This window comes from Schistocerca nitens, chromosome 5, assembly GCF_023898315.1.
Source record: "Schistocerca nitens isolate TAMUIC-IGC-003100 chromosome 5, iqSchNite1.1, whole genome shotgun sequence".
NCBI lineage: Eukaryota > Metazoa > Arthropoda > Insecta > Orthoptera > Acrididae > Schistocerca > Schistocerca nitens.
In genome coordinates, this window is record NC_064618.1 from 692582363 (window position 1) to 692597769 (window position 15407).

General features: G+C 42.4%; 1 protein-coding gene across 3 annotated transcripts in view; it reads left to right on the top strand.

Annotated features, from left to right (window-relative positions):
• The window catches only part of LOC126259161 (uncharacterized), a 659794-nt gene that overhangs the window by 373078 nt on the left and 271309 nt on the right, over positions 1 to 15407 (top strand). The window lies entirely within an intron of this gene.

Genomic DNA, 15407 nt, shown 5'->3' on the forward strand with positions numbered 1-15407 from the left:
TTTGACGTCATCATACGTTGCATTATTCATTCTGAAGTCGCACATCACGTCACTAAATGCGCACTTTGGTTTACACATTTTAAAAATACTTCTCAGATGAAGCTTAACTCGACGTGATCGAAGATGAAGTTTATCAGATAATATCAGATATCTGAGTTTCAAAAGATTGAGATATGCAACGAACATATTTAAAATAAGTCTTTCAAATTGCTAAAATAACTACGACTAGCGAAATCTGTCTGTTTACCATGCACTGAACCGCCAAAGAAACAGGTATAGGCATGCGTATTCAAATACAATGATATGTAAACAGGCAGAATACGGTGCTGCGGTCGGCAACTCCTATATAACACAACTGTCTGGCGTAGTTGTCAGATGGGTTACTGCTGCAACAATGGCAGGTTATTAAGATTTAAGTGAGTTTGAACGTGGTGTTATAGTCGGCGCACTAGCGATGGGTCGCAGCATCTCCGAGGTAGCGATGAAGTGGGAATTTTCCCGTATGGCCATTTCACGAGTGGACCGTGAATATTAGGAATCCGGTAAAACTTCAAATATTCGATACCGCTGCGGTCGGAAAAATTCCTGCAAGAACAGGACCAACGACGACTGAATAGAATAGTTCATCGTGACTGAAGTGTAACCCTTCCGCAGACTGCTGCATATTTCAATGCAGGGCCATCAACAAGTGACGGCGTGCGAATCATTCAATGAAACATAATCGATATAGGCTTTCGGAGCCGAAGGCCCAGTTGTGTACGCTCGATGACTGTAGACACAAAGCTTTACGCTTCGCCTGGGCCCGTTGATGACTGGAAACATGTTGCCTGGTCGGACGAGTCTCGTTTCAAATTGTATCGAGTGGACGGACGTGTAGGAGTAAGGAGGCAACCTCATGAACCCATAGACCCTGCATGTGAGCAGGGAACTGTTCAAACTGGTGGAGCCTCTGTAATGGTGTGGGTCGTGTGCAGTTGAAGGGATATGGGACCCCTGATACGTCTAGGTATGACTCTGGCAGGTGAGACGTACGTAAGCATCCTCTCTGATTACCTGAATCCATTCACGTCCATTGTGCATTCCGACGGACTTGGGCAATTACACCAGGACAGTGCGACAACCCACACGTTCAGAATTGCTACAGAGTGGCTCCAGGAACACTCTTCTGAGTTTAAACGCTTCCGCTGGCCACCAAACTCCTCAGACATGAACATTATTGAGCTTATGTGGGATGCGTTGTAACGTGCTGTTCAGAAGAGATCTCCACCCCCTCATACTCTTACGGATTTATGGACAGCCGTGCAGGTGTCAATTTGCCCCAGCACTACTGACATTAATCGAGTCAATGCCACGTCGTGTTGCGGCATTTCTGCGTGCTCGCGGGGGCCCTACGCGATGTTAGGCAGGTGTGCCAGTTTCTTTGGCTCTTCAGTGTAGCTTCAGGCTTTTTGATTTTGTGGAGCTATATTTCCAGTTGTTCCAACAGATTTAGGGCCTTACCATTGCCTTCATCGTGTAGTGTTACCAAATTGTTTTCTGTTCTGTTGGTAATATGTTTGGTTTCTAGCATATTCTGTGCAATAACTGCTTTTTCAAAGTGGCGGGGTCCGAAAGCATTAATGTGTTTTTGAAACTGGGTTAAGAAAATTTTGTTTGTTTTTCCTACGTAGTAGGCTGGGTAACTGGGGCATGATACTTTTTACACTCCACTGCTATTGAATTCTTGGTTATGTTTTTATGCTGTGAACTAGTAGGTGTCCAAACTTACTATTAGCCGAGAAAGATATTGTTACATTGTTTCTTTGTCAGTAGGTTAGCTATTTTTTGTGATATGGGGCCTAGGTGTGTGATACTTGCAAATATTTTCTCATCTTTCTTAGTGTGGAAATTTGTTGTCTTATTTTTGTGTATTTGTGTGATCATTACTTTTGATTGTTTGGCAATTGTTTATGGCAATACTTTCTATTTTATCCAATTCTGTCCTAAGGCTGTTCTCTTTTAAGTCAAGTGAGTGTGTTCTGTGTAGCAAGGACCTACAGGCAGCATGTTTGTGTGCAGTTGGATGGCATGATGAGATCTCTCTCTCTCTCTCTCTCTCTCTCTCTCTCTGTGTGTGTGTGTGTGTGTGTGTGTGTGTGTGTGTGTGTGTGTGTGTGTTTGGGGGGGTCGATAATTCGAAGGTCCAGGGAGTTTATGCTTCCGCTGTCCTCTTGCTCTTCTGTGAATTTTATGTTTTTGTGAAAAGAATAGAATGCTGCAAGTTTGTGAAAAGAATAGAATGCTGCAAGTAGCTCCTCAACCTGTTCTCCGTCAAAGACGATAACATCCTCTATGAGACATGATTATAAGGTGTACCTTTGACTTACTCATGGTACCAATACAAAAGATGGGTCCCACGTACTGTACGCCGCAACTGCTGCGTGACTGGACGAAAGGAGAGCGTAAGGTTTCACCTTTCGGAATCCCGGGCGAGAACCAGTGGATCACACAAGTGACTGCTGTCGTAATGCAAAACAGACATAAAATATAATATCCTAATGTCCCCTCAGCAATCACACCTACTTTTCGCTCTGATGAGCTACTACATCCAGATTTTACACGATTTACTCCATCTGCAGATGCATAGCGACCAAAAACCGGAAAAATTTGAAGAAAATAAGTCCGACGCATATTACTCTAATCCTTCAGTCCTCAACTTCTCACCAGTTTAACCAGCCTGAGCTGAACGACCTTGTACGTCATTTGGATCTTCCTAAACTTGCAACTGAAGTTAGCCTCTAGATGACAAAAAAAAAAAAAAAAAAAATGTGTACTGACCTATAGTGCAAAAATGTCATATTACCGAAAGCGGAAAGAAGTCTTACTTTCATATTTTACAGAAGAAAATAAGTTTGTTCATTGCCATGATGTCCCAGGAGCCTAGGAATTACGCTGTACAATCGAGATGACTGGTGTTTATTTGTAGAGAACTCGAAACGCCGTCTGAAGTGTGTTGTACTACGTAATGGAAATATCTGTATACAAGTTCCAGTTGGTCACTATGCGTATTTTCGAGAAGAGTATAACGACATGAAGATTATGATTATCCTAATAAATACCAGGAGCTCAAATGGACTATCTGGGTGGACCTCAAAATGGTTAATTTGCTGCTTAGCCAACAGAGAGGGTTTACAAAGAGTGTCTGCCAAGTGCGAGATGGTCACTGGAACCGGAAGGAAAGACACATTCGTGATACCCTGCAAGCCAATATGCCAAATGTTGTCAACGATCTGATTGTTAGTCGAGAAAAAATAATTTTCCGTCCATTTCATATCAAATTGAGTGTCAAACTGGGTTTGATTAAACAGTTTGTTAAAGCGTTAGATAGAGACGGCGAATGCTTCCAATGTACATTCAGTGCTCTTCCTGCTTTGTCCCTTCAGAAGATCAACGTAAGTGTGTTTAATGAATCCCAAAGTCGAGCATTTGTTCTTGTTAAAGAATTTATCACAAGATGACCGCCATGGAAAGGGCTACATGGATGGCAGTTAGGAAGAACTTTCGTGATATTAAAAACAGCTGCTAGCTATGAAAGAGTCATAGGTGATGTTTGGTCAATGTTTATGTCCTAGGATGTAATATGAATGTCAAAATACATTTCCTGTACAGTCATCTACATAAATTCCTGGCATCTTATGATACGTCAGCGATGATGAGCAAGGTGAATGACACCATCAAGAGCTCAAGACTAAGCATTGAAGGGAGATGGGACAGACATACGATAGCAGACTGTTGCTGGATTGTTAAAAGATATCAACCTGTGGCAGAAGAGGTTGAAACAAAATTTTTTGCCTCTGTAGAATGCTTTACTTGTAAGTTAATTATAAGTTTTTATCCAAATGCAACCTTCTTCATGATGGTATGTGTTTCAGTTTGTACCACTGAATAAATACAGACTGTGATTCGATTTAATTTATATTACCCATTTAAGTTCAAGAGTGTAAATCAATTGTTTATCCACCTACATTATGATTTAATGATGAAAACATGAAATGTTGACATTTGGCGACTGCAAAGAAACTTGAGCTTTCAGAAAAATGCCGGCCTTGGATCTGAAATCAGCTCCCTTAAGTTAGGTGAGAACAACTGCAGGTACCCCGGGGCATAAAAAATGTTGTTGATGAGTGATGTCAGTCAAATGGATGTCTCTCTGAAGACGAATATTGAAAATAGGAGGCTTCAGCAAAAAAAAAAAAAAGAATGTGTACCGTGACGAGCTTAAAAGTATTGATACAGCTTCACAGTATGTCACTCGTACTTCATGAAGTGAGGTGCTGTGTGTGAAAGTGCAATTGATGTAGTAGTTACCATTTTCCTACCAACACGTACGTATGGCGCATCATTACTACTTTGATAATTTTATGTTGATACCTCGTAGATAAATTTTGATTCTGATACTGTGGCAAAAGTTCTTGGCATTCTCACCACTAAGCGGTTAAGTCGATCATAACAGCACTGATGGAATATGAAATGCGTTCACAGAAACCTCAGTTACTCCGCAAGCGACAATGCCAATGATGGGAAAAGTGTTCTGAATGAGTCAGTGTGTGGGTACGATCACTTTGACGTAAGGCCATTATTTTGGAGGCTGATAAAAGAAGCTCCGTCATAGAAGACAGTGTATAGATGCGTATTATTGGAGAGTGCCCATTCCAGTCCGTCGTTGGTATACTGGTTTCTTGGTTTTGACGACGATACGCGCCTTGCAGCAGCAGTGACGAGAAAACATTGCCGTTCCAGTTGTTTCCGAAGACGGCCATGGTAAGCCTGTGTTGGACATCGAATCAACGTCTTTGGTGCATCGCCGGCGACGGTATCACAACTTCGAGAACAATGTCACCTCACTACAACACAGAGCGCAAATCTGAACATTCTCTTGAACGGTGAACTAAAGGAAGAAAGATCACCACGTTCTTACGCCAAGACAAGACACCAACTCACGTAACTGCATGAATCGTACACCGTGCAACGAGAAAGCTACAAAATTTTACGCGAACCACACTATTCACCTTACGTGCATCCTGTTAGTGTATCTTGTTACATAACAGCAAAGGAAATATTTGTCGATGGTGTTTTCCTTTGCATGAAGAGGCTATATCATTTTACACCAGTCTGGTGATTGGCATTGCCCAACAGGTGCTGACTAACGTACATTACAGGTTATCGATCGATCTATCCAGTTACAATGTTTATTTTTGACGAGCAAACGAGCTCCCGTAAAATGCATTGTAGATTCCCAAATCTATAACTCCCCTGGTAGTTGCCCTTTTGCTGTCATAGTTTTGTAAAAGTACACACACACACACACACACACACACACACACACACACAAATATATATAACTGACAATTTTGTCATCGTAAAATAATTCCTACTTATCCCAGACAAACCTACATATATAATGCTGCATTTGTAAATTTAAAGACAACTTCAGATTTTGTGTACTGCAGTACACTCACTGAAATTCTGTACGTAGAAGGAATAAAATACAAGGTGCGTAATGTTATTTGCAACCTGTAAAGAAACCAGACTGCAGTTACGTGAGTCGAAGAGCATCAAAAGGGAACCCGTAGTTGAGAAAGCGGTGAAGTAGGGTTACAACCTATCCCCAGTGTTGTTCAATCCGTACACTTAGCAAGCAGTAAAAGAAAACAAGTAGAGATTTGGAAAGGGATTTCAAGTTCAAGGAGAAGAAATAAAAAATTTAAGGTTTTCTGATGAGAGAAATGGCAGAGGATGTAATGGATAGTGCTTTAGAAGAGGTTCTGCGATGAACATCAACAAAAGTAAAACAGAAGTAGTGAGTTGTAATCGAATAATTCAGGCAATGTTGAAGGAAATGAGACACTAAAAGTCGTAAGTGAGTATTCCTGTAAGGGGTGATCGAAACGTTTCCGCTTGAGGGCGTTGCTGCAGCTTATACGCAACGTAATATGTGTTGCGGGTATGTAAGCACCGATATGTAGGCAAGGGATAGTGTGGCATTCATGTCTTTCCGACGTGCGTGCGATAAATGCTGAAACTAGAACTGTGGCGACGTTATTAACAGATGCGTCCAAACAGGACCAACATGTTGTTATTCTCTTCTTGGCTTTTGAAGCACAAACACTGTTAGACATCCATTGGAGAATGAAGAATGTGTAGGGGGCAGCATGTGTGTCGAAAACCACCGTTGTGGAATGGTGCGCCATGTTCCGTGTTGGTCGGTATTCGACACAAGACGATCTTGGAGGTCAGACTCATCCATCACGGACAACAACAGCAAGCGGGCGTTTGATGAGGCGATTAGGGCATACCCATGCGATTATCACGTTTTCGGTTCCTTAAAAAGGCCTTGAAGGCTCGACGGTTCTTGTCGGACGAGGATGTGCAGAGGTTGTTACAGACTTCTTCACGCCAGCAGGACACGGTGTTTTACCAAACGGGTATCTTCAACGTGGTGCGGCGCTGGGATGATAGCTTCAGTGCTCACGGCGATTTTGCCTGAAACTTTGTGGATCACCCTTGCATACGGGTAGCAAAAAAACTGAAGATGGGTGAAGTATAGAGGGTAGAAAACCCAGACTGGCCATAGCAAAGGAAGCACTTCCGAAAAAGAAGTATTTGTTATCATCTAATACGAGTTTAAGTGTTAGGAAGTTTTTTTCTCAACGTATTTGTGTGAATTGTAGCCTTGTACGGAAGTCCAACGTGGACAATAAGCAGTTCAAAAAAGAAGAAAATTGAATCTTTTGAATGTGTTGCTTCTGGAGAATGCTGAAGATCAGATGGGTAGATTGCATAACGAATAAGATCCCACTGAATCGAATTGGGGAGAAGAAAAATTTGTAGAACAAAGTGACTAAAAGAAGGGATCGATTGATAGGATACGTTCTGTGCAAACAGGGCGTTGTTAGTTTGGCATTTGAGGGAAGTATTGGGGGGGGGGGGGTGTAACATTGTAAAGGGAGACCAAGGGATGAATACAGTAATCAGGTTCAAACGGATGTAAGCTGCAGTAGTTATTCGAAGATGAAGAGACTTGCACAGGATAGAGTAACGTTGAGAGCTAGATCAAACCAGTATTCGCACTGAAGAGACGACGGCTACAGCAACATCCGGATAATCGTACTTCCAATAATAGGTGTTAGTATGGTACTAGGTCAACTGTTTATCAACCTGATTGTAGTAATCCTTGGCTTTACATATATTATGTGAGAAAAGTACGAATTGCCTTTCTGGAATCCATGTTTGTTGGCGAGCAGTAGTCACCCTATTTGATAGCGCTGATTACCTTTGAGCTATCAATATGTTATAACATTCTACAACAGATAGATGTTGACGATCTTGAAGGGTAGTTTTTCGAATCACTTTTGCTATCCTGCTTGTAGAGGGTCTGATCTCTTCTTTCTTCCAACTACTGGGCGCAGTTCTTGTTGGAAGTACCTACGGTATGTTATGGTTAAAAGGGGGCCAAGCGGAGCCGCAAATTCTGTGAATAATCCGATAGGGATTCCATAGGGACCTGAAGCAATTGCCGGGATGGTTTTTTTTGGGAAGGGCACCGTTGTTTTCCTTCCCATCCTTTCGTACTCCGAGATTGTGCTCCATCTCTAACGACCGCGCTGTCGACGGAACATTAAACATTAATCTTCTGTTTTCGTAGGGACCTGGAGCCTTCTTTAATTCGTTAGATTCAGCTGTTTTCAACGTCACTGACATTAGTATCTGTATCATTTACCTTTGCAGTGACGCAAGAGTGAAGCTAAGGCAGTGCTCCTGGATTTGACTATGTTACGGAAATTTTATAACGGTTTTCAGCATTTCTGCTTACATCAGTTTAAGTTTCGGTGTCATCCAAGAGTATCTGCATACCGACTTCGGTGACAATGGCAGCCTTTATGTTAGTGTCAGTCTATCGTTGGATTACAACTTGTTCTCTGAATTAGGTACAGTCCTCTCATCCCAGCGCAAGATACTTCAATCCAAGGTGTTATCCTTTCTTTAGTTTGATGTTACCATTTTGCAAAGTTACGTTAATTACATGGCAATCAGCATAATTTGTTGTAAAGGTGAATGTCTAGTATTGTTATTATGACGTGATACACTTATCAGCCAGAACATTATGACCACCGACCTAGTAGGCGATAGTAGCGTCACCTGGCGAGGAATGACTGCTAGTCGGACACACGCACGGTGCAGGTGGTCCATGCATGTGCAACTGTTAACACAACGACGTCGGCAACTACGACTTAGTGGGCACGTTTCCATCGACACTGGACGCTGGTGCATTGGCAGAGCGTTGTATGGGCTGATGAATCCCTATACCTCCATCATCATGCCGATGGGAGGACGCAAATCTGTCATCTCCCAGGGAAACAGCTCCTTGACACCTGTACTATGGGACAGAGACAACGTGGCGGCGGCTCGATTATGCTCTGCTGAACATCGACGTGGGCGTCCATGGTCCAGTAGAGCTCGTACAAGGCACCACGATGACCAAGGAGTATCGTACACTGGTTGCGGACCACCTACACCCCTTCAGTGACGATCATGTTTCCCGACGGCAGCAGCATTTTTCAACAAGATAATGCACCAAATCACAAGGCGAGGAGAGTGATGGAGTGGTTAGAGGAACACAGTGGCGAGTTCCAGTTGGTGTGCTGGCGCCCCAGCTCGCCAGATCTGATGCCGATCGAACACATCTGAGAGATGATGGAGCGTGGCATCAAAACTCATCGCCCTCCTCCCCGGAATTTACGGGAATTAAGTGACTTGCGGGGTTGCAGATGTGGTGCCAACTCCCACCAGCGACCTGCCAAGGCCTCACGTGCGCGTACACACACACACACACGCACGCACGCACGCACGCACGCACGCACGCACGAGAGAGAGAGAGAGAGAGAGAGAGAGAGGTGTAAAAATTTTCAGTAAGCAGTGATGTACTGTAAATAGGACTCAGTATTTACAGATGTAGGTAAATATTTTATTTAAAAAATACCGCTATAATCAGGTAATATTAGGCTACCAACAGCAGATAAATAGCAGCTGTCTAGTATAACTGAGGAGGCACCAGCTCTATTCAAAGTGGTTACTTCCTTTCTAGTTTGCTGGACTAAATTTAGCTAGCATAAGTCTTACTAGTATTAATCAGTATAGCAATACTTTCCTGTCTATACAGCATAAAGATTAGGTTTCTGTAAATTGCGTGTCTTTTATTGATTATATTTTGAAGATTCTCCTCCTTGATTGGATTAACAGATGAATGGACGTATGAACGAATGTATGTTTATTTTATGGGAAAACAGGGATCACACTTCTATGGTTCAAATGGCGCAATGGGACTATGGGACTTAACATCTGAGGTCCTCAGTCCACTAGAACGTCGAACTACTTGAACCATACTAACCTAAGGATATCACAAACATCCATGCCGAGGCAGGATTCGAACCTGCGACCGTAGCAGTCGCGTGGTTCCGCACTGAAGCGCCTAGAACCGCTCGGCTTCCGCGGCCGGCGCTCACGCTTCTATAGCAGTATATTTAAGAAAGAGTTAAATTTTACATCTGTACTGTCCGATCTATATTTTTTCCCCAGTTTCTTGATATAATGCGATATCATACTTTTTTTTGACTGTATTGAACTCTTCAGCATATTTTATTGTTAGAATTTGACCATCATAACCAAACAATTGTCTATTAGTTAAAGATAAGCACTAAGTTGAAATGTTGTACAGAAATTTTTCCCATAAAAATATTAAAGTGCAATTTATAGTTAATCCAAGGACAGTGAAACTTGTTCACGTACTCTGATGGCAGTGGTATTGTAAATAGTGCAGCTCTTCTTTCTGTTGTGTACTTCTATTTGCAACTTTTGATCGTATTACAGTGTTCAGAATTCTGCCACGACATTGTCTGGCAGAGGGGTCATCGAACCACCTTTAAGTTACTTCTCTACCGTTCCACTCTCGATCAGCGCGCGGGAAAGACGAAGACTTCAGTCTTTCCATGCAAGCTTTGATTTCTCTTATTTTATTATGATGATCATTTGTCTCATTGTAGGTGGGTGACAACAAAATATTTTCATACTCTGATTAAGTTGGTAATTGAAATTTCATGAGAAGGTCCTGCTGCAGCGAGAAACGCCTGTGTGTGAATGAATGCCACCCCAGTTAGTGTATCATATCCCTGGAACTCTTTCCCCTGTTTCGTGATAAAAAACTAGCTTTCCTTCTATGAACTTTTTCGATGTTCTCCGTCAATACTCTCCGATGCGGATCCCACACCGTACAGCAATATTCCAGAAGAGAGCTGGCAGTCGTAATTTACGCAGTCTCTTTAGTGGCCATGTTGCAGTTTCTTCTAAATGCTCGGCCGATAAATAAGTCTTGATTTGCATTCCCCACAACATTATCTATGTGACAGTTCCAATTTAAGTTATTCGTAACTGTAATCTCTAAGTAATTTTCGCTCTGCAGCGGAGTGTGCGCTGATATGAAACTTCCTGGCAGATTAACACGTGTGCCGGACCAGACTGTGTGCCAGGAAGTGTTAACAGAAATTTTATTGTCAGGTGCCGTTGTATTTATTTTTCCAAATTACGAGTTTCGAAGATCTAAAACGGCCGTATTCATGCGTTGTCCTCTTGTGCAGCACACTGATCTGAGGATGACCATTCCAGACATCCAATAATCAATCTAAAACAATGTAAACGTGATCATGCCTGAAAGTAAAAGTTGTTAAATAGCGAACCAACTTTTGATGTGTTAGGCTCCAAAGATTGTGGTTTAAATCTGTGGGAATTTTTTCCCCTTTCCGTTCTCTTTTTTCCCCACCTAGCATATAAGGGCGTATCTCATAGTGTATATGAATAATTCCATGTTGCCATTTGATTCAGGTCGCACTTTCAACATCAGGTCCCCGTATAACTGGATGAGCGAGCGAAAACTCAGGGTGTCCAGCAGTGGTGGTATAGGGATACCGTGACGTTTCCGGTGAAATGTCAAGTTGTCCCCTCCCTCTCCCTCCCGCACCTACGGGTGTAGGTGGACTATTTGAGAATGTACGAGTACAGTATGCTTCATTCAGCCTATTTTGTTTAATGAGTTGGCTTGTTTTTTTGTTTTATTAATTTCTTCAATTTGAAGCCGGGGGGATTGGTTTGATTTTACTTGAGTAATCATTCCTTTAACAGGAATTCCCATTTCGGGAACTTATTCGGAGGGGATTGTTAGAGGCAACTGTGGCATTTGCATTTCAGCCAAGTAACCTCCAAAAAACCTAGACCAGAACAGCCTCGAGACATTGCGGATTTCCCTATATTTATGTCGTTGGGGTAGCTGCCCCCTCCATTTGGAGGCTTCATGATCCACTTCATGTGATAGACAGGCTCTTGCCGTACAGCCACTAAGGAGGCCCGAGCGGTCCTAAGGCGCTGCAGTCATGGACTGTGCGGTTGGTCCCGGCGGAGGTTCGAGTCCTCCCTCGGGCGTGTGTGTGTGTGTGTGTGTGTGTTTGTCCTTAGGATAATTTAGGTTAAGTAGTGTGTAAGCTTAGGGACTGATGACCAGAGCAGTTAAGTCCCATAAGATTTCACACACATTTGAACTAAGGAGGGATTCCACGCCGAACTTAACTGTTATCACTCATCCCGTTCGACAAGATTGTTGTGAGCCTTATTTATATGGTTTCCTTTGTAATAATTTCCTATTAGCAATTTCCTCGTTACAGCAACTTGGTGTCCTCAAAATCGAACGCATTCGGGAGGACGACGGTTCAATCCCGTCTCCGGCCATCCTGATTTAGGTTTTCCGTGATTTCCCTAAATCGTTTCCGGCAAATGCCGGGATGGTTCCTTTGAAAGGGCACGGCCGATTTCCTTCCCAATCCTTCCCTAACCCGAGCTTGCGCTCCGTCTCTAATGACCTCGTTGTCGAAGGGACGTTAAACACTAACAACCACCACCAACCACCAAAATCGAATAAGTGTTTTGCATTTAGGCAATGCTCTGCCAATGCGGAAAACTCCGTGTGTCAGTAATGTGTTCCTCGAAGCGTTTCGAGATGCAGCACTGCTTTTACCCGATGTATTGGTGGGAACATTCATGGGATGGTATGTATCTCTCGGACATTAAGTTTCCATGTATGCTTCAAGGACCCAATGATAGCTTTCATTTATGACAGTGGTCAGAAGACTGTCTTCGTGTTGCATTTACAAGTAGTCTTGCCACACAAGGAAGAATATAGTGTCTCTTGTCTGCTTCCTGGTTTCCTGCGTCTTTTATTTCCATGAATGTCCTTCTAATATGGGCTTCACTGTACTCATTTTTGGTCAAATATTCCTTTTCAAGCAAAGTGCAACAGAATGGATTTAGAAACCTCTGTCTGGCTCCACTGTCTTGACATTCGCAGAAAAGCGTCGGCTTACTTTATTGCACGCATGTATCAAAATCCACAAGTGTCATAGGGTAATTAAAACAAACGTCCACAAATGTTGAGGAAGTATTCGAGTAACAGTCAAGCAATCTTAGAGATGGAGGACGAGGAGGAGATCAGTGTCTGACGTCCCGTCGACAACGAGGTCATTAGAGACGGAGAGTAAGCTCGGACTAGGGAAAGATGGGGAAGGGAATTAGCCGTGCCCTTTCAAAGGAACCATCCCGACATTTGAATGAAGCGATTAAGAGAAATCACGGAAAACCCAAATCTGGATGGCCGGACGCGGGTTTGAACCGTCGTCCTCCCGAATGCGAGGCCAGTGTGCAAACCACTGCGCCACATCGCTCGATCTCGTAGAAATGCTGTAGTCGTCGTAATTACATAAGAGATTCTGTTGATCAATATTAAGTGGAAGTGCGACAGTTCAACAAAAATCACGCAGGCTGCTTTTAATTGCCTCAACTTGCACGATCATCTGTTTGTCAGTTTCAGTTCTGTCAGTTTCGAACAATTGGCTAGCTCTGCGAATGATTCTCATGTTCAGATAGTGTTGTCTTCAGAGTTGTTGTCAGAACCAGTAAAACAAATCGTCAGTGTTTTGTGGAACCATTTGTGAAACGATAAGAAATAAAGTAGAGAAGTATTTGATGCACTTTTGAATGATACCCGAAATCGTACACTTTTTTTATTTTTTATTTTTTTTTTGTTGAGAGAACTGAGTAAGCATGGACAGTGACAATGACGACAGCACTTGTAAGGCAAATATTACTTCTTGTGCAAAAAACATTCCTTCTTGTGCAACAAACATTCCATTTCTTCATGTTTCCAGGATTCTGTATTGAAACGTTTCTGAGACTGAAAAATTGTTGGAACTTTTTTACCCGTTCAGGTACAGAAGAGAGATAGGTGACACACACATGTCAAAGTCACACAACAGTAGATTGCACGGTCTACATAGTCCACCAGACAAATATCGTCTTAAACTCTTTCACCATCATAGTTTATTGCCTTATCGGGCTTTAAGGTCTACAGAAAAACAAAATAATAAATAAATAAAGACAACCACTACAGAAGGGGAAAACAGCATTCTATAAAAAATAAGAGAAAACATTATAAAAGCACAGTAAAAAGGTCAACCAGCCGCAACAGAGGAGACACCTACTGCAAATGGTAGTCCACCGTTGGCGATCTGCAGCTTCATCTTCCACAGCTGTCGGCTCTACTTCTTTAAAGATTGATAATACTCGATCCTTCCATCGAATCCTTGGACATCCCCTTGGGCGTTTTCCGACAGGTTGGGAATGGAGGACTCGGTAAGGGAGTGATCTATCAGCTAGAAGAATGTGGTCAAACTATGGTAGTCTATTGTGTCCTAATATTCGGTTAATGTGTAGTTTTCCGAACCTCTGGCGCAGATCTGCTTTATTTCTTCGTTCCCTCTTACCGTCTACGGTATGGTAGGCGCGTCTACAGATCTTTCGAAGTACCTTCCTCTTGAAGGCACAGATTGTTTCTTCAGTTGTTGCTGATGACACCCAGGTTTCGCAGCAGTATAAAATTACAGAAGTACTGGCCTTAGTAGTGTTTTGCACATCTAATTCTGATTCTTCTTTGCTATCATTCGTGAAGGGAATAAATTGTTGTGAGTAAATAACATGCGATTATCATTTATTATTCGTTGGTGGACCTCTTCGTCAGTTCACTTTTATTAGTCAGTATGGAAGCCAGGTACATTGATTCTTGAACTCGTTCAAAGGTAAGCTCGTCAACAACAACAGAAGTAAGGAGAGCTTGACGGCGTGATATAACGTGATATTTGGTATTATCATTATTTCCTACCAGCCAAATTTTCTTCGCGTTTTGGAGACATCGGGAAGTATCAGAGCATACTTGCTCCAGGGTATCAACAAAAATCACAAAATCGTCAGCAAATGCCATGACTGCTCCCACCATCTGCATTTCTCCGGTTCCACCAATGCCACGGCTTTCTTTCCCCACATCCAAATTGAACAGTATTGGTGCCAGTGGATCTCCTCGTCCCAGTCCATATCGAATACTGAATGGTGGCGATGGTTATTCACCGTATCGTACTCGACAGGTTGATTGAGAGTATCAAGCTACATGAAGCGGTCAGAACTGTCGTACACTTACCGCAAGCCAGTGAAGATAAGGTGTAATTCCCGATCGAACGCGTAAAATTTTTCTATCCCGATCGAACTCGTAAAATCTTTCTTTCAGCTGCCTGAAGGTGAATATGTGGTCAAGAGTCGACTGTCCACATACGAAGCCACATTGATAGGGGCCTAAAAGTCCTTCAGCCAATGGTTTCATGCGGAGCAGCAGCAGCATTTTTAACACTTTATAACCAATTTCAAGTAATGAAATCCTTTGGTAGTTGCATTCATGTGTAGCATCACCGTTCTCGAAGAATTATTTCTGCTTTCCAAATGGTAGTCATACTCTTTAAAATTATATAATGGTGCGTCTACTGTTTCTGTAATATGTTTTATTTCTTACTTTTAGACAAGTGATTTCACATCACATTTCACACATTCTTTCTTTTTTTCCAAAAAATTTTAATTCAAGTTTTGTTCAGGAATCGTGAAAATTTTAATTCAAGTTTTGTCCAGGAATCGTGAAACACAATATATTTAAATGTCGATCGATAATCCGATCGAGGTAGCTCAGTGGTTTGCACACTGGACTCGCATTCACGAGGACGAAGGTGCAAACCAGCGTCCGGGCATCCTGATTTAGGTTTTCCGTGATTTCTATAAATCGCTTAAGGCTAATGCCGGGATGGTTCCTTTAAAAGACCGCGGTCGCTTTCCTTCTGATCGTTCCCTGACCCTGGTTTGTGTTCCTTCTCTAATGACGGCGTTCTCTACGGGACGTTAAACACTAATCGTCTCCTCTTCGGTCGGTCTTTTATTATTATTATTATTTTTTGAGT